This window comes from Erithacus rubecula (genome assembly GCF_903797595.1).
Source record: "Erithacus rubecula genome assembly, chromosome: 12".
Classification (NCBI taxonomy): Eukaryota; Metazoa; Chordata; class Aves; order Passeriformes; family Muscicapidae; genus Erithacus; species Erithacus rubecula.
Window position 1 is genome coordinate 666,153 of NC_136664.1, and position 26,348 is coordinate 692,500.

A 26,348-nucleotide genomic window follows, 5' to 3' on the forward strand; every position below is an offset into this window, starting at 1 on the left:
TGACTGAAATTTCCAGGGAACTGCTCGTGTGGCTGCTGAGAGCCAAGCGAAACCTCGCATTAGGGGCTTGGCTGAGTCACAGCACGGGGAGGCAAAGCAGAGCCAAGCATGAGCAGGGCTGAGGATGGGCAGGGCTCAGGATGGGCAGGGCTGAGGATGGGCAGAGCTGAGGATGGGCAGAGCTGAGGATGGGCAGGGCTGAGGATGGGCAGAGCCAAGGATGGGCAGAGCTGAGGATGGGCAGGGCTCAGGATGGGCAGAGCCCAGCATGGGCAGAGCCCAGGATGGGCAGAGCTGAGGATGGGCAGAGCTGAGGATGGGCAGAGCCCAGCATGGGCAGAGCTGAGGATGGGCAGAGCTGAGGATGGGCAGAGCCAAGGATGGGCAGAGCTCAGGATGGGCAGAGCTGAGGATGGGCAGAGCCAAGGATGGGCAGAGCCCAGCATGGGCAGAGCTGAGGATGGGCAGAGCTGAGGATGGGCAGAGCCCAGCATGGGCAGAGCTGAGGATGGGCAGAGCTGAGGATGGGCAGAGCTGAGGATGGGCAGAGCCAAGGATGGGCAGAGCTGAGGATGGGCAGGGCCCAGCATGGGCAGAGCTGAGGATGGGCAGAGCTGAGGATGGGCAGAGCTGAGGATGGGCAGGGCTCAGGATGGGCAGAGCTGAGGATGGGCAGGGCCCAGCATGGGCAGAGCTGAGGATGGGCAGAGCTGAGGATGGGCAGAGCCAAGGATGGGCAGAGCCCAGGATGGGCAGAGCTGAGGATGGGCAGAGCCAAGGATGGGCAGAGCCCAGGATGGGCAGAGCTGAGGATGGGCAGAGCTGAGGATGGGCAGGGCTCAGGATGGGCAGAGCTGAGGATGGGCAGAGCCAAGGATGGGCAGAGCCCAGGATGGGCAGAGCTGAGGATGGGCAGAGCCAAGGATGGGCAGAGCCGAGGATGGGCAGAGCCAAGGATGGGCAGAGCCCAGGATGGGCAGAGCTGAGGATGGGCAGAGCCCAGGATGGGCAGAGCCCAGGATGGGCAGAGCTGAGGGCAGCAGCTCCTCCCTGCCAGAACAGCCTCCCCACCACTCAGCCCTTGCAATGCCACCAGCACCCTGGCCCAGGCCTCTGGCTGCAATCAATGAACAGCAGCAGGAATCAGCCCCAGAGCTGCCCAGCACTGAGCACCATCTCTGGCAGCAGAGCCTGGAATTCAATGGTCTTTAACGACCCAAACCACTCTGTGACTCTAGGAACTGACCTTACATCATCAACCCTGCCTGGTTCTAGACCTGACACAACATGGCAGCATCAACTGGTCTGTGCTCTCCTTCATTTCATATTATACAGTGGCTTTTAAATGCTGGGAAGATACCTGGAGCAACAGGAGGAAGCTGGGGAAAATTTCAATAAAAATCTCATTACCTTAATGAGGGAGACAAACTATCTAGCAAACCTCTTCCCAATGCCTTAAATCACTACATATTAAGTACAAACCAAACCCTTTTATTAAACAACTACAATAAAATAGGTTATTTTCTCTCCCCTCCCGCTTTTTTTTAAATCACACAACTCTCTGCTTTTATTTGTTTTTGGAACCAGGCTCCATAACCAATTTCTCCACAGAGCCACTTCACTAAGTGGAAACTCACCGCACTATCCATGTGCACACACCCTCACTCACCAAAGCTTCAGAGAGCTCCAAAGTAAGTATTTGGTGATTTCCCTGAGAGAGGACTGTGCTTTATTTGCAGTTCTCCCTATCTGTAACTAACCACTGGTAAATTTGCAAAATCCAGGTAGTTTATAAATCTCTTCTTCTTTTTCAGGCTTAGTTCCCAAACCATTCCTGTAATAAGGCAGCAAAATCAAGAACTTTGGAACACAGAACAAATTCCAGAGGTGCCACAAAGCACAAGTGGCATCAATTCCCCACCTGGCTGGTGTCTCCTGAAAGAGCAGCCAGGAGCTCCCGAGCAGCAGAATGAAGACCTGGCTATATCTGAATGGCAGTGTTAGATCAGCTGAGATATCTCTTCTTGGGGAGAGCTGCAGCTCGAAGCCCCAGCAGGGCTGGGGTGGCCTTTCCTTGCAGGCACAGGATCAGTGCTGGAGGGGAAGGGCTGAGGAGCTGCCCTGGGCTCTGCTCCCAGCATCGCTCCGGCACCCAGAGCAAACTCAGCCAGCCCCACTCCCACCAATTACAGGGCGTCAATATTGACTAGCTGAGGGATTTCCATGCTCAGGAAGCAAATTAGAAACTCAATACCTGAACTATTCCTAAATGCAGTTATCAACTTCAGAGTTTTATCTCATAAAACCAATTCAGCTTAGAGTTTAATTCTATTAAATTAGGGCTTAGAAATAAGATTTGCTCGGAGAATGAATGCATCATTAGTTTTAAAATGCAATATAGTGAAACCCAAAATGTGTGGCATTACAGTTTGAAGAATAAATGAGTAGAGATGGCACCCAAATGTACTTCTCCCTAAATATATTTACCAGAAAAACCCATTGCCTCGTTAGGACAGTGTTTTGGTGGGGGGAACGTCCACCTTCCTTTGGGAATCATAATCCTCTTGTGTCTCCCCTTGGCACAAGTTTTTTTCTTTGTTCTTAAAACCTTCTTATTTCAGCAGCTGACAGAGAAAAAAGAATCAGCATCCTCTTTCTTAATAAAAATGCCACAATGAGACCCTGTCGGGCTTGTGCCAGGCGTGTCAAAGGAGCAGGGACTAATACAGGAAACCTCAAGAACTCCCCGTTTTGTGCAAGTTACAGTACAGGGAAGAGTCACGTAGGGCTGGGTTTTAAATCAGGCTTGCAATAGATGAAAAGCACCCTTCCATGGGGTGCGTGTAATCTCTGAATAGGGCCCTTAGTTTCCTGTGGTATTGTATTAGAAGGGATGTTTGATGCAATAACACGGGGACAGAATATGCTCAAAGAGGGGGCGGGGGCGGGCGGCTCTTTGATGGCAGAGCCAGCCCGGCCGTACCTGCAGCAGCAGCAGCAGCAGCCGGGGCTGGGCTGGGGCACCAGAGCCAAACCCACAGGGAGAGCACGCCAAGTCCTGCAGAGCAAGGAGCTCCTGGTGAGCCCTGCTCCTCTGCCATTTCCTCCTCCACATGTGCATCTCTGACCGTCCAAAGACAGCAGCAGGTGCCTCTTCAGGCCCGGCCACATGCTCAGCATTTGAAAAAGCTCCTTCTTCAAAAGCACAAACACTGTCCCCAAACAGGACTGCAGAGTTACAAACTGTGCTCTGTGCCACAGCAGCCCTCATCTCTCACACTGATGGGCTGGGTTAAAGCCTTAGAGATGTATTTTAATATGTGTTAATTTCCTACTTTTACTTAAGTAGACTATGAGTTTTGTTCTTAGAAGTACAAAATTAAAACCAACTGAAATGATCTCATTATAATTTTTGGTAGGAGAGTCAATAAGGAACAACCCAACTGACTCTATCGAGCCCAAAATACTCCCCAGTATGCATTTGAATGCACCAATTCCCTTGAAAATGCATGCAGAGCAGTGGGAGAGAGAAGGCTGAAATGATAAATGTGAGATATGTCCATGTCATTGCTGTGCAGCAGCTCTGGGGGTGCTGCCCACCATCACCCCATCTTCAGGCAGGGCCTGATTTTACAATCACCAAATTCTCATATTCAAAAAGGAGCCAGATAAGCACAACATGGTCAGATGTTTGTGGTTTGCCATATGATCTTCCTCTTCCTTAATTTTTTATTCTATCTAGGTCAAAACAGTTCTTGTATTTTTCATGAATGCAAGGCTCAAACTTTCCCTTTTCTGTTCCACCCTCAAAAGCAGAGGTGCCACCTCCCTGTGAGCCGGGCCACAACTACAAAATGTTGTAGTTTTGCTACAATTCATGTTTGCTTTTGGTTTTCATTGAGTAGAATGACTTTATCTGCTCCAAACAGTAAGGCAGAGCAGCTCAGCCAAGATGCTACAGGGCTGCTGACATTTGGAATGCTATTTTCAGTCCTATTTTACATATGCTTTCAAAATGTATCCTATGAAAAACAGAAGTCAGGTACAAGAGGGGCTGATTGGTGTCTCTGGCAAAGTCCATGAGCTACCTCAGCCAAAAGGTGGGAAACCCACGGATACTGGCAGGGAAGGGAGGGGAAGGGAGGGGTCACACCAAACCCTGTTCGAGCAGCCAAGGAGGGAAAATGCAGCCTGGAATGGGCACTGGAGAGGGAGGTGGGGCCATGCTGTGGGCACGGGGCAAACTCTCCTATTCCTGATCCTTGCAACAGGAAAAGGCAGCTGGGAAACAAAAGGGTTTGGGAAGTGTAACCCCAGGGGGAACATTACCTTGCACACCTTTTAATGGTGAGCTTCCCACAAATCTGGTGTCTTCCCCCAGAAGGGGGAACAGAACCCCAACATTCCTCAAAAAAAGAAACTATTTTTTTTTGCAAAGAAAAGCAGAATGAATCAAAACACCACCTGAGAAAACAGATTAAAGGGAAAAATAAAATAAAAAGCTGTTAAAGTTATTAAAATGCCTCTATTTGAGGCCAAAGCAGCACCTCTCAACTCCTCCCTGATACTTCCCATTCCATGTGGCTCTTTCTGCCTATAAACAAATTGTAAAAGATGGCAACAGCTAATTTAAAAAATAAAATGTGAAGTGTTGTGGTAGAGTCTAAATTGAGTCTGACAACCAAGGTCACATAACTTTTCACTTTTATTTAAAGGCATTGCCTTGATTACTGAAAAATATTGCAAGATATATAAACACAAATCTGGGGGCAGGCCAGCCAGCCTCTGAGGACTCCAGACATGGCTCCTCGTCCTTTGCTTTAAAAGGAACAACAGGAATAATTTTTTAAATTGCCAAATGTTGTGTAATTATAAAGCTGTAGAAAATTGTCAGAAATCATCGATATAAATTCTGGAATTATGTTTTCAATGTAAGCAAAATGTCCTAACCTGTCCTGTTATACCCAAATAAATTTCAGTTATTTCTGGAAATTTAAGAAATGTTTGCTGCATTAATTCCTGTAAATGCAAAATCATTCTTTATGCCTTAGATTTAACAGTATTTGTTGTAGGCTTTTTCCTGTGAGCCTGGAGGAGAATGTTCAGTCTGTAACACATGGGGCTGGCACTGAGGGATCCCAGCTCCTGCTCCCCAGCAGAGCCTGTGGAGGTGGATCTCACTTCCAGCTTTGTTTAAAAGAGAAAACCCAGGAATTCTGAGGAGAACCAGAGCCTGTTTGATGTTCTGATCTGTTGTCTCCAGGCAGATCTGAATAAAAGCTTGGAATTAAACCACCTTTGAATATATTTTTCATTGCAAGTGCTCTAAAATAAAACAATCTGGTTTCCACATCCAAGTTTCCAGAGCCAGCTGCCACATTCCCCTTCATTCATACACTTCCAAAGTTATACTATTGTAAAATTAAGATATCATTTTGTCATGGATTTTTTATGAATTAAAGGTAATTATCAGCCATTTTCTTTTCCTTTGTAAAAATTCCTTTCCAGGACCTGGAGCTTTCTCTGTCACTCCTCCACTGCAGTGCCCAAGCACCCTCAAATGTTCACACCTGCCCTCCTCTGTGAGAAATTCCTGCTGAAATCATTAATATATCCTTGACTAGGAAACAAATATAAGGTCACTGATATCAAGTGATTTGAAGCACACAGGTGGACTTAGACCAGTTCCTCACTGGAGCACCAAAAATAAGGACCTAGAACCACTTGGAGCGAGTTCAGAGGAGCCACAGAGCTGCTGCAGGGCTGGAGCCCCTCTGCTCTGTGCTCAGTGGAGAGGAGAAGGATCCAGGGGGGCCTTAGAGTTCCTTGCAGCACCTAAAGGAGCTCCAGGAGAGCTGGAGAGGGACTGGGGACAAGGGATGGCTCCCACTGCCACAGAGCAGGGATGGATGGGATATTGGGCAGGAATTGTCCCTGGGAGGGTGGGCAGGCCCTGGCACAGGTGCCCAGAGCAGCTGTGGCTGCCCCTGGATCCCTGGCAGTGCCAAGGCCAGGCTGGACTGGGCTGGGAGCAGCTGGGACAGGGGAAGGTGTCCCTGCCATGGCAGGGGTGGGATGAGATGGGCTGTGAGGTCCCTTCCCTCGCAAACCATCGTGGGATTCTATGAATCACCATTTCTTGTAATTGTGTTTGGGTAGTGCTTTTGGCATGTGAAAAGGCTCTTTAAAACTGTGATCATGAAAAACATCCCCAGGTAAAGTCACCTCCCAGCCAGGCTTGTTCCACTGAAACACTGCCCAGCCTGGATTCCAGCCCAGCCCAGCTGTGCCAAGGGCCACCTGCTCATTCTCCCCTGGTGCCATCTCCATGTTCAGCCAGCTGAAGTGCAGCAAGTTCCAGAGCACAGACCCCTGTTCTGTGGGGCTGTGTCCCAGAGCAGCTCTGGGCACAGGGAGGGCAGTGAGGACACGTCCTCAGGACTCACTGTTCCCTGGCACAGGGGCCCTGGGTTCAAGGCACCACTCACCCTGGTGCCCCCATTCCCCAGCCAGACCCTTAGTGTGGTGGCTTTTTGTCAGGATGGGCTCCCTGTAGCCACAGGGGCCATGTCCAGTCCCTCCTGGCCAGTGCCACAGCCCTCACACCATCAGCAGCTCACAGCACCCCAGCATCACCTGCACACCCACCCAGTCAGCCTCTGAGGGAGTGCAGGTGTGCCCTGTCCCTGTCCCTGTCCCTGCAGTCTCCCTTTACTCCCTGCTCCTTTAGGGAGTGCCTAAACCCCACAGAAATATTGCACACAGTGAGGGAAGGCTCTTGCCCTGCTCCCCCCAGCACTCTGTCTTCCCTGGCACTGAAACACGAGCTGTGTCTGGGGGGGAGCACGGCAGGGGACAGCCCAGGGACTGCTGCCAGCCAGGTGTGCAGCAGCTGCAGGTGCAGCAGTGTCCCCTGCACAGGCAGCTGTGGGCACCAGCACTGCTGCAGCCAGCAGGAGGGAGGAACCAGGAAAGGAGACCAGTCAGAAAAACACAAGGAGAAATCATCAACTAAAACAGAAATGAAAAGCTCTGCTGAACATTTTTTTCCTGGGACAAGTAAGAATGGGGAAAGCATTAAGTGCTGCACCTTTTCTTCACCTAATGACACAGGAAAATTTATTTTCTCCAAATAATTCAAGCAAACAATCTCCAGAAAGCATGAACAACAAGACGAAATTTCTTGAAATTAGCCAAGCTCCCAGAACACAGTGGCTGTTCGTGCTGCAGGAGGCTGTGGCTCTGAAACAGTCCTTTATCATTTACCTGGAATATAGTTCACTGTAAATATTATTTCAAAGACAAAAAAAACCTTATGCCAAACTCACCTTGGCAAAATATCATTAACTGATTTCTTACAAAGATCTGATTCACTTTCACTTGCAAAACACTTTGTCACTGGTTTATATGCACTCCTTCCAAAGAAAGGAGAGAGAAAGGAGAGATTTTTAGGTCAAATGATTAAGGAGAAAAGAGATTTAAACCAACAATTTTTTTAAAAGTTCTAATTGTTTGCTTATTGACACCAATTTACATGGAGCCACTTAGTGAATAAAGGTTTTCACAGTACATGGCACTTCTTTATGTCAGTTTTTAGCCATCATGTCACAGCCTGGCTTGAAAAGAAGAAATGCTGAAAACTGGTAGGCCAGAAATGAACAGCCTATTAAGATCTGAAAAGCTGTCATCCCCGCTGAAAGGACTTGCGTCAGCCACTGAGGATATATTTTAAACCGCCTGTCCGCAAGAAAACTTTAATAATGCAGCCTTGCTCTAATGTCTTGTGAGAGGAGAGGCAATTTTACTTCTTCTATTAACCCAACGTGATTACAATGGCTTATTTCATGGAATATTAAGTTCAAATTCTGCTCCCTAGGAGGACAATAAAAAAAAAGAGTGTGCTTATGACATTGCCCGAAATAGCCACAAGGACCACAACTCCTTGGTGCCTTTAATGCATCCGAGCCATAATCCACCTTAATTTGCTAATGGTTAAGTAAATTAGCAACAAAATAATAAACCACAAAAAGGTATCGACACAGGAACAAAATGCTTTCCTCTAAAAAATATTAAAATAACAAACGAATGTTTTCCTAAGGATGCTGTGGCCTTTCAGTCCCCTCCCTCCCCCTCCAGCCAGCTCCACAGACAAACAGACTCCCTGTGTTGGATGGGCTTTGGGGCTTTGGCCACCAGGTGATCAGGAGGGAAGGGGTTTGTGCCCACAGCACAGCTGGGACAGCTTTGTGCAAACAGAGCCATGAACAACTGCCTGGGAGTCACAGGCACTTCCCAAAGTGCCTGGACAGCCCAGTGCCAACAGCAGGAAATGGGGTCCCCGAGAGCTGTGTGCCTGGCACAGTGCTGCTGGCACCTACTGCAGAGCTGGCCAGACCATGGGCATCCTGTGCCATGGGGCACCCCTGTGCCATGGGGTGTCCCTGTGCCATGGGGCACCCCTGTGCCAACCAGCAGCACCCCTGTGCCATGGGGTGTCCCTGTGCCATGGGGCACCCCTGTGCCAACCAGCAGCACCCCTGTGCCATGGGGTGTCCCTGTGCCATGGGGTGTCCCTGTGCCATGGGGTGTCCCTGTGCCAACCAGCAGCGCCCCTGTGCCATGGGGCACCCCTGTGCCATGGGGTGTCCCTGTGCCATGGGGCACCCCTGTGCCATGGGGCACCCTGCATCACAGCCCCTGCAGATGCCAGAGCACTGTTCCAGAGGAGCCAGTGCCCATTGCCACCTCCAGGTGAGGCTGTGCTGGGAGTGTTGGGTTTGAACACCATTTGCACCATTTGCAGGCTGCCCCTTTCTTGAACACTTGTTTAGGCCTGATCCTGACCATAAAAACCAGCATTAAAAATGTGAATTACAGATGCAAATGGCATTACCACTGTGGGTAATTCCAGTCCTGGCCCTGGCTGTGACTCGCTGCCCCAAAGCTCAGGAACTCTGTGCTTGGCACTGGGGGTTCCGGGGGAAGGGGAGAAAGAGCCCAAAACCCCAGCAGGAGAAACCTCAAATACCATGTTTTGGTTTCAGACTGATATTAGATGCAGAGAAGGCCCCTATCCCTCCCCATTCTCCTTTTCTGGCATGGCCTTCCTACATTTTTCCTTTTTCAATTTTCCAATGTGGGGAAAAAAAGAAAATAAATTTTTCGTTTAAAAAAATTAATGTATGCAAATATCCAGAAAATTATAAATAGCCACCATTAATTTCTTCTTCCTAGTTCCACAATTCCAAAGCAAAAAGGCAAAAACTTAAATAAATACATTTAAATCTCCTGCTGTGTAATAGTAAAGAGACTCCATAAAACCAGAACAATATTTATTTTTCCTTTTCGGAGCAGCTCCCTGGTTTATTAGGCCCGTGCTCCCAGCGATCTGATAAGCAGGAGCGAGGCTAAATGGCAAATGGCAAACATCCCAAATCCCAACCTGATGTATTTCCACAGCCCTGACCTTCAGATAAAAATCACACAGAAATCTGCAAACCCACCAAATATGCAGCACCACAGGCCTGTGCTCAGACACAACAGTCAGGTGATAAAAGGCACAGCCAGAAGGGCCCTGAGCCCTGAGCCCTGAGCCCTGAGCCCTGAGCCCCAATCCCTGAGCCCCAATCCCTGAGCCCCAATCCCTGAGCCCTGAGCCCTGAGCCCCAATCCCTGAGCCCCGAGCCCTGAGCCCCAATCCCTGAGCCCTGAGCCCCAATCCCTGAGCCCCAATCCCTGAGCCCTGAGCCCCAATCCCTGAGCCCTGAGCTCTCAGCCCTGAGCCCTGAGCCCCAATCCCTGAGCCCCGAGCCCTGAGCCCCAATCCCTGAGCCCCAATCCCTGAGCCCCAATCCCTGAGCCCCAATCCCTGAGCCCCGAGCCCTGAGCCCCAATCCCTGAGCCCTGAGCCCCAATCCCTGAGCTCTCAGCCCTGAGCCCTGAGCCCCAATCCCTGAGCCCCAATCCCTGAGCCCTGAGCTCTCAGCCCTGAGCCTTCCCCTCCCTCCGGATCCCACTCCGATCGCCACTTCCAGGGGACGTGGGCACACCCCACAAAGCCAAGGCTGTGACCATCAGGGAAACACCAGACACAACCAATAATCCCACTGCCACATTCTGTGCATATTTAGGAAAATACTTCAAACAGGAAAAAAAAAAAAAATTTAGTGTGAAATTAGCTACAATTATGACAACTGCAAGAAAAAAATTATACGGGCAAAATTTGGGGCTGCTGGAAGAATTCTTTGATGTCTGGATTCCAATTTAACCCCGACTGAGTTCTGAGAATCAAATGAACCAAGTCTATCACACACCCCAAGTCTGCCTGTCGGTGCGAGGCATCGCTCCCGTTCCATTCCTGCAGCCAGAGGATTCCCAAGCCCCTGCCGACATCTCCTCCCTCACAGCCCCTTGTGCCCGACACTGCAGCCACAGCCCAACTGTGCATTTCTTTATTCATTTGCACACAGGCATTGGTATCAATAAATATGTGTAACAGTATTTTCTCCCTGTCCCTGCGCAGGCCGGGACTCGGGCTGGGGCTGTGTGGGGAACAACAGAAACAAATCATATTTCATATCAATATTTTTAGGCAAAGGACTGTCACAAACACTGTGCCTGTACCTTCACACGGTGGCTGGGGAGAGCGGGAGTTTATTAAATAAGACTGGAGGTGCATAATCAGGCCCTGCTAAATGCCCATGAATATCTGGCGCAGCAGAGCAGGGAGGTGCTGCTGTCGCTGGCTCCCAACGTCACCTCTGTTTTCTACCGGGGCGTCAGCGCGGAGCCGCCGCCACCGCACGCATCCCAGGCTGAATAAATAACATCATCCCCAGCACTGGGTGCTGTGCATTCAAAAATCACTTTTTCTTCAGGTACTGAACCACTGTAGCCTCTAAACCTGAACCGAGCTGCTGGATTTTCGAAGCAGTTGTAAAACATTAATAATATATCTGGGTTGTTTAAAGAATATTTCCAAATAACATGAAATATTTAGTCTGTTCCCCCCCTCGCCCCACCCTCAGTGCTACCACCATCGTAAAAAGATAAGATTTATCATGAAATGTTTGAGGGGTAATCAGCCATTTTTGGCCAATATATTTTAATATTTATATACCTGACATATCTGAATATAAATGATACATCATGATTTTCCATAGTGCATGGAATTTATACAATTAACGGAGGGATCCAATGGCTTTAGGGCACACAAGGTGCAAACAGTGTTACAGTTGGTTGCTGATTATTGTTATAAATCTCACAAACCATAAAGACATTAACGTGCATTTTGTTTACCCCATTTGTTTTCAAATATTATGTACAGCAAAATTATTTATCATTAAAAGAGTTACACTTTCCCAGCGCATTTATTTCATGAGATACATTTATAGAACTATTTAAAAAATACAGCTGGCAAAATGCATGGCTGAAACAGGCAGGAAAATGGGATCATTTTCAATTTTTTCCCGAAGATGATGGTTTTTCATTCTAAAACCGAGAAGACATTTAAGCACTAGCTATATCCGAAATGTCTAATTGGCAAAGACGCTGGGCTGGAGAACCGTGCGCGCTTTGGGGGACCCTCCCGCGCAGCCCCGCATCCCTCCCGGAGCCGCCGCCGCCGCTCCCCGCGCACCGGCGGGGCCAGCGCCTCGCAGCCCCGAGCACGGCTCAGCACGGGACAGCTCAGGGACAAACACTGCCCCGGGACAAACACTGCCCCGGGACAAACGCTGCCGGGCAAAACCAGCGCCAACACCAGCCCTGGGCTTTCCTGGGGAACTCGGCACTTTTCCTGGGAAGAGCTACCTCCCTGCTCCGTGGAGATGCAGCAGAACTGAGCGATATACTCACAAATACAAATTGCCCCAAATGTTCCCGAGTGGGGATAATGTCCCGGGATTGTTTCAATTATTCCCCCTTGGGCTGGCCGCGTTTGGAGCGCCGGAGCCCCCGCGAGTGAAAGGTGAGCCGGGAGCGGGGCTGAGCCCCGGCAGCGCCGGGGTGTCCCCGGCAGCGCAGGGACCCGAGCGCTGCAGCTGCTCATCAAATCACGTTTATGTGCCTGAAATGAGTTCCTGCTGCTGAGCCTCGATTCACAGACAGTCGAAAAAAGAGATGGATACAGCCCCAAACAAGCGCCCTGGAAGCACGTCCAGGGGACGGCTCTTTGTGCCCCCGTGGAGGCGGCTGGGGGGATTTGTTTTATACCTACGGAAACACAACGTGCCGCTTCCACGTCTGCGTCTTTACAGAAACCCCCAAAATACATGTTTTAAGGCATTGCTGGCGTTTGCTTTGCTTTGCCAGAGGTGAATGAGTCCTTTCCCTTCCTCCTGCCCTCCTGCAGCACTGGTGAGGCAATTTCTCACAGATATTTTGCCATCCAGGAGGTGCAGCATCATTTACTGAACACAAATCTAGTATTCCTTATATTTATATTATTTCAGCCAAACCAACTGGAGAAATAAAAAAAGCCAAATTTTACCGTTTGCTGCCCTTTTCCAGCACAAACAAAACCCCAGCCCAGGGAGTTACCCAGAATTTGCCTTTCTCTTTCGGCCTGCTCAAAGCTTGCTTTCTAATGTACATAAAACACAGAAATAGGACGGAAATGTGGATGTACCGAACTGGCTGTTGACTTCAGGCACGGGAAGTGTTTTGTTGAGAATTCGCAGGTGCTAAAACCTCATCAATGAGTGGGAAATGGTGCTAAATACGAGCTCTGCGAACTTTATTTTTAATGATGACTTTAAAACCCGGGGATCAGCGAGGTGAATGTAAAAACTGTTAATCTTAAATTTCTACAAACCCGAGTGTCAGGGCAAGCATGTCTGGTGCATCAAGCATAACAAGATGAAAACGAGGAGGTGTGGGTAAGGAGGGGGTCCGAGACACTTGCTTTTCTTGAATCCCTCTGAATACATTTCACAATTCATCAGTTTTTGTCTTCCCTGCCACGAGTGAGGACAATCAGACCAGACACCCATTAGATTTTTCATGCAATTTTTTTTTTCTTGTTCATGACATGTTGGCAGGGAGGATGGCAATTCTGAAATCTTACCAAATGAGAAAAATGTCAGAAACTGAACTGACAGCTGGTGGTTACTATGGTGATAGGTGATATTGAAAAAAAAAATAAAATAAGACTCAGTTAATTCAAAAGGAATCAAGTTCAGTATTTTTAAGCCAGTTGATAGAGATGAAAACTTAATCCCAATACTAGGGTGTTTTCCTGTTTTAGCTAAAATCCAAATAAAACAATTTGCTTGATTAGATAATTAACTAGATACAGATAACTATATAAATAACTAGATAACTCTATACTAAATATACAACAAAAATTATAGTGAAACCAAAAATAATAATAAAAAATAACATGTTTTTCAAAAAGGAAACAGCCATATTAGGGAAAAATAAGCAGACTGGGGAAAATCTCCCGTCTGTGTGAGCAATCCAGAATTGTCCTCTCCATAATCACAATTACCAACACGGGGCTGCTTTCTGCCATCGGTTTGAGGCAGAAACAGTAGTTTCGCTCAGTGACAAAGACAAATCAGCTGGAAGGGAGGGAAAGCTGCTGACTGATGGCTTCAGTCGAGGGAAGGCTGCGCAGGCAACTTCGCCAGGAACCTGGATATCTCCATATTTGTGTTTATGTATTTTATGGGCTTTTTAAAAATTCCCAAGGGAGCTGTTTCTGGGGCCCAGATACCGCGAGATCTGCTGTTCTCCTGGCATTTCCATCGAGGAAGTGAAATACTAAAATACCATGAGAACATCAGATCTCCTGTTATTTCGGCTGCATTAATGGTTCCCTCAGGTATTAACAAAGCCCCTAAAAAACAAACACAAATATTTGAGGCAGAAATAGAAGTGCTGGAAGATCCACCCCCACCCCCCACCAAGCAATCCAATGCACCCACATAAAAACCACCTCCTTTTTGTGATCTCACTTTTCGAGGAACAAACTGTGCAACCATACACATATCAAATCAATATTATATGGAAATTTGCCACCACCTCTGTCTTTGTGGCAGGAATTGAGTTTGTTCCCCAACAGCCCAGAGGAGGACAATCTCCATATAAATGCAGGTGGGGTTTAGGGATATTGTTATAGAAAACAACATTTGAATGGCAAAAGTCTCCAAACAATTGGAGCTGTGCCTGTGCTCCCTGGGCAGAGATCACAGAGTTGAAGTGGGATGGGGATGGGGATGGGGATGGGGATGGGGATGGGGATGGGGATGGGATGGGATGGGATGGGATGGGATGGGATGGGATGGGATGGGATGGGATGGGATGGGATGGGATGGGATGGGATGGGATGGGATGGGATGTGTCGGACCCTCGGGAAGGCTCCGGGCGGGAGCGGGGGGAGCCCGAGGCGGCGGCGGCGCTGGCGCTGCGCGGGCGGCACCGCCCCCTGCCGGGCACGGCGGGAACGGCGGGGAATGCCCGGCACCGGGATCGCCCGGCCCTGGCATGTGCTCCATGCCCTCTCAGGGCTTTTCCAACTGAAACAATCCCAGTTCTGGTAACAATGCGCGGAAATCGTCCATCGCTATTTCACGGGTGGGGACGCAGCTTCTCCCAGCTCCCGGAGCGAGCAGGCAGGGCCCGTCCCTGCTCTGCACAGCCAGGAGGCTGCAAGGACACGGGCAAGGAGCCAAGAGTCCCTCAGAACCAGGGGCACCATCCATGGCCTCGGCCACCTCACCTTCCACACCTGCTCCTTGCCCACCGCGGGCGGGAGCTCATCTCAGGCCAGGCCAGGAGAGCAGGAGGCAGGGCAGGCACGGCAGGACACATGCAGAGCTCCAGAGCGGGCATGTGGGGTTATGGGATGGGATGGGATGGGATGGGATGGGATGGGATGGGATGGGATAATGGGATGGGATGGGATGGGATGGGATGGGATGGGATGGGATGGGATGGGATGGGATGGGATGGGATGGGATGGGATGGGATGGGATGGGATGGGATGGGATGGGATGGGATGGGATGGGATGGGATAATGGGATGGGATGGGATGGGATAATGGGATGGGATGGGATGGGATGGGATGGGATGGGATGGGATGGGATAATGGGATGGGATGGGATGGGATGGGATGGGATGGGATGGGATGGGATGGGATGGGATAATGGGATGGGATGGGATGGGATGGGATGGGATGGGATAATGGGATGGGATGGGATGCAAGGCCACCTGCTGCCCTCAGCCCGTGGCTCTGGGCGTTGTCCCGCAGTGAGGACGTGGCACAGCCGCACTCAGCGATTACATCTCTAGTGCAGCAAATCTGCTTTCTGCTCAAAAACACAGGAAAATGTCCAAAAAACAGTGGCCTATAAACAGAAATTGCTTCTGGGACAGTTTAAGCCCAGACCCACAACACCAAATTTCACTGCTCCTTACAGGAATGGTGACAGTGCCTGCTTGTCTGAATCCCAAGCGTGGAACAGACAATTTGGGAATCTTCCCTGTTCAACTGCACGTACTGCTGCACTGAACTGCTCCAGGGAGAGCAGCAAAACAAGTCCCTTAATACTCACAAGAAAAAAACCCTCTTGGTCTAAACAACACAATTATATTAAAAGTAAAAAAAATACTGTTTTAAATAAATGCAATTGCAAAAAAGGCTCTGGATGATAAGAGAATGAAGATGTAAAAAAAGCAAAACCAAAAGATACAGCAAACCTCATTTCAAGACAAAAGCCACTATAAATAACTGGCTTGGACTGTTTAAAATACTGTTATAAATTATATTTTCATTATACATGAAAAGTAGACACTGTTGAAAATCAAAGCCTATAGAAAAGCGCTAAAACTGCTTCAAAATATATTATGTATAACTTAGAATATGTTAAATTCAGTGAAATGTTGAATTTCACGGAGTTTAGAAGAGGTTTTTATTTGTCACCACACCAGGAGATCTGTAAAATGACCATATGTAAATACCCACAGATTTTTAGTCTATTTTTATATGTATTTCTGCAAAAATCAAGTGTCTTTTTTAAAAATGTGTGTTTTAGTGTTCTTTGTACTGGTTAGAGAGGTAGGGATCAGCAGACAGCTGATGTTAACTAATAATACAGACAACTAAGAATAATACACTTCTTTCTTTACCCCTTTTGCCTTTTAAAAATATTGATAGAGAATTAAATGGTGATAAAATTTCCACTAGTTTATGGGACGGTTGTTTCTCCCTGAATATTTTCAATCAAAAGCCACACGGTGCCTTTTAGCTGCAGCACCGAACACAACTGGATTGTGGAGAGCAGGGAGCAATCTGGGATTTGCACATCCACGGGTGTCCATGTGTGTGCCCTGCACCTTCATTTCCCCTCAGACCCCCGTCCAACCATCTCTGGTTTTCAGCCCAGTGTCCCCTCCTCTGTGCACTCTGCCGGGCTACTTGTGCACACAGGGACTGCACTGGGCACAGGAGGAGTTTTCCCGTTTGTTCCTTTCCCGGATAAAGCAGCTGCCAGCACTGCCCCTGTGGCTCTCCCATACCCGTGCAATGGGCACAGGAGGAGTTTTCCCGTTTGTTCCTTTCCCGGATAAAGCAGCTGCCAGCTCTGCCCGTCCCTGCCCGTGCTCTCCCAGCACCATTCCGCCCAGCTCGGGCTCAGCTCTCCTGCACTGCTGGGCCCAGCCCTGGGCCAGCCTTGGTCACACCTGAACCGCAGCCCCTGCACGGGCAGGGGGCACAGGGAGAACACAGTGCTGGGGTCACCGTCCCACAGCCCTGCAAAAGTTCTTCAAGCAAACCAAGTGAAACACCCAACTGTGAAAGTTCTACAGAAACACGAGCACTGGACTTCACATTTAGGAAGAATTAAGCTTTTAAAGAATTTTTTCCACTGAAAAAAAAAGTCTTTAATGGGAGTTATCCAGGTGGCCCCTGGATTTATTGTTGGATTTCTCTTTGACTGCTCTGGGGTTCCCAAGGGGACTATTACATCAACAATTTCTAAGGCAACATTTTATTCCAGGTAACTTAAATTCCTTAGAAGATGAGAGCTTTGGCTTGGAGATTCTGGGATCCCATCTGAAATCACTCACACTGACTACAGAAGAATTTTTAAAATACATTACTGTATTGCCTCTTGTTTTCAGCTACATCTATCATCTACCTATATATATTTATAAACATTCTTTATAGAACAATTTCAAACTTAATTCTCCCCAAGCTATTAAAACTTCCTATTTAATTGCAATCATAAAAAGTTGTCTGGAATACAGTCAAAACCGACTATTTAATTCAAGGTGTATTCTATATTAACACACTTTCCCATTCTGAAAAATTAGCAATAGGGGCTGTTCTGTGTATGGAACTCCCATCAGAGTCAGTCAAGAGCCTTTATTTATAAAATCAGCGGGCTTCTGATGTCTTTAATGACTATTTTTGGTCAAACTTGAAAGAAAGAGACAAGACACAAAGATCTCCCAGTTTCCAATGTACAAAGAATCTATTACCAGTAGGAAAAGCTGAGCAGGGCCTTCGATCCAGACTAAACAAATTTCAGCATCAGATGATAAATGAATCGAGGAACTTGCACTCTCAGATCCTAAATTACATTAAGTCACTGATTTTATGAAGCCAGAAAAAGGTCATCACACTATACTTATGAACTATGGTAAATAACTAAAATTTATGCAGCAGGATGATTGTAATCGTTGGTATCCTGAAAACCTTAGAAATAGACACAACTTGTAACTAATTAGGAAAGTTAAAGGGAAACTATAATTGTTCTTTTTAAGAACTATTATGCGTAATATCCATTGGCCATATTTGTTCCACAGGTCAGATATAAAAATAAATTTACTGTATTTTTTGCATTTGATTAACAGAAAGAGCTTAATGATATGTGTCCACATTCCTGTCTCTGCACTAGTGTCTATCTGGGCTTTCTTGCCTAAACTGAAAACCATCTGTCATAAATACAATAACGGCTTTTAAACCCACCCCACCTAGTCCTCCTGCTCCCCAAAAAGGGGCACATCAAGCACGGGCTGCTCCTGAAATATTCCTTGCAAGTTGCTAAGTGGATATAAAAGAACACAGACCTAAAATAATCTGCAAATAACTGTAACATAAGCCCTGAAAAAATGCTTGTGGAGCTGGCGCGAGGAGGGAGAGACGGCGTCCGCTGAGCCGAGAGCAGCGCGGGGTGACCCGGGCAGGGGGACGATGTTTGTCACTGGGACACTTGGTAATTGTGAAAGATTATTACAGATCTTATTTAAATCAGGTTTCCTTTTGAATATTTTCATCTAATTGGACAAGTGTTGAGCTGTGCCGGGCTGTCACAGCTGTTACAGGACATGAACCACACTTACAGTAACAGCTTTCGTTCCACATTTTTGTGGAGCAGTTTCCATAGCACTCAGATCAGGGCTTGCATATTTTTATACCACTTGCATATTGAAAATAAACTCTCTGTTTAGCTCGCTTTCTCCAAGTGTATCTGGTACTTAAATTCCCTGAAAAACAAGCTGGCAACTGATTGAAGCCCAAGCAGGCAGGGTGTGACACCTTGGTTAACTTTTATAAAGTTATTTTTAGCCTTCCTTTTCCCTAAAGTGTAACTTCATAGGAGATGGGGATGAGAGAGCTGGAAGTTGGCATTTATCTTAATTGCCATCCCTGAATTTAACATAAGGGCAAACTTTTCCATTCACAACAATATCCAAGATAGCCAGACACTGTGCATGTGGAATTGCCTGTGCCTTGCTGAAACGATCCCGTGTTCAGAGCAGGTAAGAGGCCAAGAGCTCAGGAGCTGCAGGGACACAAGTTCCAGTGGCCAGGTCGCCCTGAGGCCGCCCCAGTCCCACAGCAGGAGGCTTCAGGCACCCCTGAGCCCGGCCAGGCAGAGCACGAGCCTGTTGGGAAGTTTATTCCTGGTGGACGAGTCACTTTCTAATTAGAAAAACCAACAGGATGCTGTGAGTGGGACTGAAGCGCAGCGAGCCAGCCCAGGCTGGGGCCGTGCCACTGGCCAGGCTTTGTCCCAACAAACCCCCCCTGCCCCACAGCCCCTCACTCCTAACCCCCTTTCCAATTAGCAGATTGAAAATTAGCAAAATACAGCCCCTGCTTTGCACTTCAAATTTTAATAAGAAACAGAGACATCTCTCTCTTTCTTCTGCTGTTCCTCCCTCTCTGCCAAGAACAGAAGGCTGCTGGTGAAAGGAATGAAAATCTGGAAAGAATTTGGGGTGGACTGGCCAACCCCCCTTTCATTTCCTTCAGATGTTTACAATCTAGCACCTTTCTGAAGACAAAGATGGGAAAAAAGCTATTTTTTCTTTTGACTGAAGGGTGAGACAGGGGGGTATTAAAAACTGATCAATGTAATTTTTTTCACAGAAGTATTTGCACATCTGTGAAATAATGTAATTTATGAAAAAAATCTTTTTATATGACATCCATGATTATAGCCTGATCTGGAGAATTATTCAAATATAAAATTAAATACTCAAAAACTCGCTGCGCTGTGGATGACTGAGCTTTTACCAGCTGTGCATCACACTTCTCTAATTCTATTAAAAGTATAGAAGTGAGGCTTCCAAGGATGTCTGAATCCCTTGTAAAAGGAATGTTACATTTCTAAATGCTTTATGATCAGTTGCTTTTTGTTTTTTCTTGATTATCATCCCAGTTGTTGGATGTTTTATCTGACTGTAACAAAAAAATGAAGAGAGGAGGAATGCATACCCGTGGAGAGTGCTCTATAAATTATATTGTATTTTATTATCGCAGGGCTTAAGGAAAAATTGGCTCTTAAGAAAGGTTAAAAACCTTTAAAGTGAATTCTTCTGTTTGGTTAAAAGTACTTTTGATTTAATATGATCCATCTGCAATCTGGGCCTGGCCCTGTCCCCCCTGGGGACCAGCACAGGGCAGCGATTCCTGCCCGGACAGGACGGGTTTGGGTCACCCCGTGCCAGCGTCCCTCCCAGCAAGGGACAGCTCAGTCTCTCCTCAGACAGCAATCCCCAGGTTTTAAATGATTCATCCAGGGAAAACGAGCGGCCACGGGCGCTCCCGGGGGCAGTTTCACAGCCCAGCGTCGCTCGGCAGGAGCAGTTTCCAAAGGGAAACTTCAATCCTATTCTCCAAGCTTCAACAGGAGCTTTGGTAGGGATCCTGCACTGCCTGGGCATTATCCACAGGTTACAGACAGAATCACCAGGAACTCACCGTGCCTTCCCACACCACGAGCCACCATCAGCCTCCAAGGGAAAACACAAATCTCCACAGGGAGCGAAACGCCGTGGTACAAACCGGCCACGGCAAGAGCCCCCAAATGGGCCACGTTAGGAAAAGCCACTTGGAGTTTAGCAAAGAGAGAGACAAAATCAGGGCTAAGCCATTGTTTCTGCTGCCGAAGACAGACGGACTTTAATAACACTTAACAGAATGATGCACATTAACGATCTCAGAAAGCACTTCTTATGCCTCATCCATCATGCGGAGGGGAAAATGAAGCCTTCGACAGCATTAGGAATTATTCTAGATCTTGTCAGTAATTCGCAGCTTCTCGGTAGTATCGTAACACAAATTTGTGTGGATGAGACACTGACCATTAATCTAAGGGGCTTTTTTTCCCTCGCTGCAGCGTGTGGAGAATGTATCAATTGTTTCATGGAGAAATTTCACAGCTGAAACCTTACTAAATAAAACAGGGGTGAGGAAAGAGATATAGACAGAAACATAAACAACTGCAACGCGGAGACAAATCATTATCTTTAAAACAAAACCTACCATAAAATCTCCATATGTGTGTTTTGTGAATGGGCAGTGAGCTGCCTCCTGCTCTGAAAATCCTCACAATATGCTGATTATAAAGTTATGTTTGTACATACAAACACACTTAGATTTCATTTTCTGGGAGGCTTTTTTCCCTTTTTTTTTTTTCTGGAGTATCGGCAAAAAAATCCTGATTTCTCCTCCCAAGAGAGCCCTGTATTTTTTCCAAATAGTAGCAAAACAAATTTCAAGACAAAATGCCACACAACTAAATAAACAACAGCTTTTGGCAACCTCTCTCCTAAGTCGCAAGCTGCTGTTCGTCGTGTGATAGCTGTTGCCACTGGAATCTCTACTACAAAGGAAAAGGTCCATAAATATTTGTACAGCAAACTCCACAGAAAAAAAAAAAGCCTCCCCAAGTGAGCTCAGAATTCATTTCTATACGTGCAATGTAAAGATGAAAGCTAATGAGTTCTGTGGAGTTTATGATAAATTAAAAGTGCGGGGCTCCCCGCCCCAGCCGCGTGTTTACACGGATCTGATCCGCTGCTCCCCAACAAAACACTTGTCAGACAGAATGAGGTGAATTCGCCTCCGGATGTGGAGGAGCTGGATTGTTTCAGGGACAAAAAAAACAGATAGGATTTGATCAAATACTAATCAGGCAGCAATAATGTGGTATCCTAAAACACACCCTATTTTATCTCCAATGAAATAGTGACATCTATCCAAAAAGTCCTCAAAGAAACTTGGGTTTAGGTAATATATTGTGATTGCAGCAGATAGGCAGGATTAAAATCAGGCTTGATCTTCAAAGAGAATAAGAATGTATAGTTCTGTTTACTGCACACATATTTGTATATAAAAGATATGACAAATATTTCGAGTTCTTTAGAAACCTGTATTTCTGTATTTTGAATTTTCACAGACCAAGTGCTGAGAAAGAGATTTGACAGTCCCAGGTAATAGAGGCAAATTAGAGATTAAACTCATTAGAAATTATAAACACTCACATAGTCTGTTAAAGCCCCTGACAGAACCTGGAAATTAGAAATCCAATAACACAGCATCAATAGGGTCTTTAACGGCTGGACAGATGTTTAAAGTGCGCGATGCTCGTGAGAGGAGTGAGATGGAACAGTCGGAATCGAGGTTTGCATTAAATAACACGGCATTGATGTCGGATCAGATCACTCATGTGAACTGGTTTGATCCTTTTTTTTGCCATTAATTTCCATTCTCCTGTTATGGTCTAAATTTGTTACTAATTTTGCATCGTTTTAAACATTTTTCTTATTTGCAAATACGCAGATGAGGGAGGCAGCTCTGGAAGGCACCGCACAGAGCAGGGCTGTGTCCAAGGGGCCACTAACCCCTGGGGCTGCCCTCCACGTAAAAACACTTTGAAAATAAAATATTATCTGCAAGCTTTAATTTTTTGGCCTAATTAATTAAATCACAGAGGGAAATACTGTGAAAACAATGACTTCACTAAGGACAACTCAATAAATCCCCAGGAACGGGCACTGGGATAGCGAAAGCAAAATTGTTTGCGTTCCTAATGTTGGGTCTGACCTGGAAAGGATAACAAAAGAATCTGGCATGAATATGTATTTTTATAGGGAGTGCTTCTGGTAAACAGACCAAATAAAAGCGAGGGGATTATTTTAAAATAGTTTCTCCTAAACTCTCAATATGTTTAATCTCGTGATATGAAAAACCATCCATAAAGAAGAAACACATTCAGTCCCTACAAAATTCTGTACAGAGAAGTGAGGGTTTCAGCAGAAGAAAACAAACAAACAGCAGAAATCCTGCAAAGCTGCGGCATCTCCCCACGCCCGCCTGCTCTCCAGCGCCGAGATAAAGACCCAATCTGCTCATCAAACACCTCCGGGCTCGGCCATCTAATAGGAACAAATTGGCAATGACTGCCCAAGCAAGTAACACAGGCCCACTGATTTGTAGATTGATACTGATGCCTAATGATCCCCTTGGGCAGATCAATAGCAACAATCCTCATCCCTGCCTTTCTTCTTTATTGGCACGGCGGAGCGAGCGGGGACTGGTGCGCTCACGGCTGCAGGTGCCGGGCCAGGCCGGGCACCAAGGCCCCGAGCCCGCGCTGCCCTGCTGAGCCCGGGCTGGCCTGCCCGCCCTGCCCCGGGGCCGTGCCCTCGGCACCGCCCGCGGCCACCGACAGAAAGCAGACACCGGCATCGTGAACGAGACAACACCCAACACTGCCAGCTGGGCTGTGTGAGAGCTGGAGGCCAGCATGGCATTTGGGTGGCAGAGCTGTGCGGGACACTGGGCACGCTTCGGAGAGCAGGGCACGCAGGCGGGTGGTTTGCCCTGCTGGAACCGGGTTATACTTCTCTCCTGCTCCATCGCTCGCCTTCTCCCTCTCCTCCCCTGAGCTGACTCCTTGTCTCTTAGTGCACTACACTATGATCAATCAGCACTATCAGCACAGGGGTTTTATTCAGTTACCCTGGGGTCACTTTCATCTGCTGCTTCCAGCCCCACGCCTCAAAAGATTTAGGGATTTTCTATTTATTTATCAATCTAGTGAATATGGTTATCCCATTAGTAGATCCTTTTAAAGTCCCTGGTAGAACCCAAGAGAAACTAATGGAGTTGATTTGCATTTAGTTTTTTTCCCAGTGAATTAATGCCAGTGATGTTCTGCAGAACCACACATGATCACTGCCACCTCGGGGTGCTGGCAGACATTCCCAGCAGCACTCCACTCCCCTGGAAATTGCTCTCTCCATGGAATAGCCATGTATAAACTTAGGACGTGACCAGGCATACCCAGATCACCAGGTAGGCGAACAGAGGAGAAGGAAAAATGTACCACAAAGTTTGTGTCTCTGGAACATGAAATATGAATTTTGCAGGAAGGTGTGTGTCGTCAGCACAGTGTCCCCAGGCCGGGCGCACAGCCGGGGGCGCCGCCCGCAGCCCCGCCAGGCACCGATTTAAATCCTATTCACACTCCAGATCTGCTTTGTTCAGCAATCACCTGGCTACTCTTATTCTTCATGGCTCTTTTATTAAAATGTGGATAAAGCAAAAGGCAAAGGATGAAATTAAATTCCATTGACTGTAAATTTCTAAATCATCCCTCCAATAAAGGATTTTCCTTTAATAACAAAAACGCCTTTCCCATCTTTTTGCCGATCTCGGCGTATACTCGCAATAAAACGGAGCTGCGTGAAAACCTTTGTAACTCGACCCTTCCAGTGCATAAATTAATCATTTTCCAAATCCTGTCTTTTCTTTCCTTAAGTTCCCGTGCGCGGGGGTCGTGCCCCCGCCCAGCCTTGACCATCACAAAATTCAAATTCCCACTAATGATGAGTGTAATCATCGCAATCACCGTCACCATCATCATCGCCGGGAAAGCCGGGTCCCCTTGGCCCCTGACATCAATCAGCGAGGGGGGAGAGCCGCCCCCGCCCCGCGCCCCCCGGCAGCGATCGCGTCCGTTCCCTGCGTGTCGGGGTCACCCCGCTCCCATCCCGGCCTCGCACCTCCGCCGCTGCCAGCGCGGGACGGGACGGGCGCGACGGGACGGGACGGGCGCGACAGGGTGGGTGCCGCCCCCCCCCCATGTCCCCAGGTCCCCTCCGAGCCCCCGGTGGGAAAGGAGCGAGCGAGGGAGGGGAGCGAGGGGAGGGGGAGCAGCCGCACGTGTGACGCGCCCGGCCGCTCATTTGCATATTCACATCAGCGCCGCGCCCACTTAAGCAGCGCGAGGCGAAGGTGTCTCCTCCACCCACCACCCACCCACCCACCTCCACCTTCCCTGCGCTCCCCAGCAGCCGCGCTCCCAGCCCAAAAGCGAGGCGCGGGGGCCGGCAGCAGGGTGGGCGCAGGCTGCCTTACCTCCGCTCCCGCGCTACCAGGGATTCCCCGTGCTTCCGACAGCAATTTTGGAGAGCCATCCTTCAAGGCTTTTTAGTTCTGTCTTTCTCTCTCTTCCTCCTCCTCCTCCTCCTCTTCCCGTGTTGTGACTGGGTTTATAAAAAAAATAAAAAAAAAAAGACAACTCCATGTAAGCTCGCAGCCAGGGCACGGCGAAGTCTGGGGCTCCGGGGGGAGGGAGCAGCGGAGGGAGGGTCACAGCTCCATGCCTTACAAAAGGCAACCCAAAGCCCGGATATTTTTTTAATATCGTACACAAAACGCTGCGCACGTAACGCAGGCCCCAGACATGGCGTTAATTAGGTTTTAGCCAAAAACTGTCGAGGTTGAGCCTATGGCACGAATAAAGCAGCGGGGCTGGAGTTGTGAGCCCTCACCTGCCCGAGCCCCGAGCGCTGCCCAGGAGGGCGCGCGGGGATGGGGCGCGTCGAGAGCTCCCAGGGCGGCGGGGAGCCAGGGTCAGCCGCAAGCACGCGGACCGACCTGGGCTATTTCAACCCCGCTGCTGTTCCAGGGCTATTTTGGCACAAATTAATTTTACTGTTTCACAGCTCCACTCACAGTGGGGGGAAAAAAAAATAATAATCAGGGTTGTGTATCCCCTTGCAAACGTCAGAGAAGCAGCATCCCGTGTGCCGGGACAGGTCTCCAGGAGCACGGGCCTATTGTTCTAAGGACACGGCTTTTGTGAGCGGGGCAGCACAGCCGGGCTGGAGCAGCAGGAGGAGGAGGAAGAGGGGAGGGAAGCCCTTGCACAAGCAGCCACTGTTTCACACCCTCGCATTACATGTTTGCTGAAAATACACGGTGCACACGTGTGGCACTTTTTTCCAAACATGTCATTACCGGCAATGATTAAGGGCTTCATTGCTTCCCAGTGCAAGGTCTCGGCTTGGATTTCTGACTGATGGCTGAATTCCCCCGTACACCTGGCAACATGATTTTAGTGAGAGGATGGGATGGGGGGGATGCACTTTCTTGAATGTTTTTTCATACACGGAGTATTTAGTAAAGAGTCAGGTAGAATTGTGCAAGTGGCAAAAGCCGAGGTGCTCCCAATCTGAAGCGTGGCAAGCCGTGTTCAGCCGCAGTCCATCTGCAGGCAGTGCCCGCCCCGAGGGGCCGTGTGCCAGCAGGGCCGGGACGCTGCGGCCCGGGCGGGGGGTCCGTGCGCCCACCCGCCTGCAGGGGAGGCCGCGCCGAGGCACCAACGGCGGCTGCAGCAGCCGGGAGGTGCAGGGGGGTCTGCCCGTGACCCCCGGCCAGGAAAGCAGGTCACTCCGTATCAACTGGCTAAGCAAACGCCAAAACAAAGCGTGGGGCTGGATTTTGACGAGCCAGACATGCTTTCTAATAAAAAATAATTTCCCTGCCTTTGTTTTTCCTCTTCTCCTTCAAAGCAAGGGGAAGAGCAGGCTACTGTGTTCACACTGGCTTTCCGAAGGAAAAAAGATGATTTTTAAGAATCTGCCCACCAAGCATGAGTTACTTGTCTTCCCTCCCTCCAACAAGAAAAAGGGGAAAAAAATCCTCAACAAGACTCAAAGGATTCCTGAAATAAAGAAGAAAGAAAAACATCCAAAACATTAGACACAGAAATATTATATTTCAATATTATCATATGAATTAAATGTAATCCTTGAAG

General features: G+C 48.1%; 1 long non-coding RNA gene across 2 annotated transcripts in view; it reads right to left on the reverse strand.

Moving 5' to 3' along the window:
• The window catches only part of LOC306806773, a 132,736-nt gene that overhangs the window by 46,613 nt on the left and 59,775 nt on the right, over nucleotides 1-26,348 (reverse strand). For both annotated transcript variants that reach the window (XR_013775568.1, XR_013775569.1), the window contains exon 2: nucleotides 24,665-24,792. This is a non-coding gene — a long non-coding RNA (uncharacterized lncRNA). The remainder of the gene's footprint in view (nucleotides 1-24,664; nucleotides 24,793-26,348) is intronic.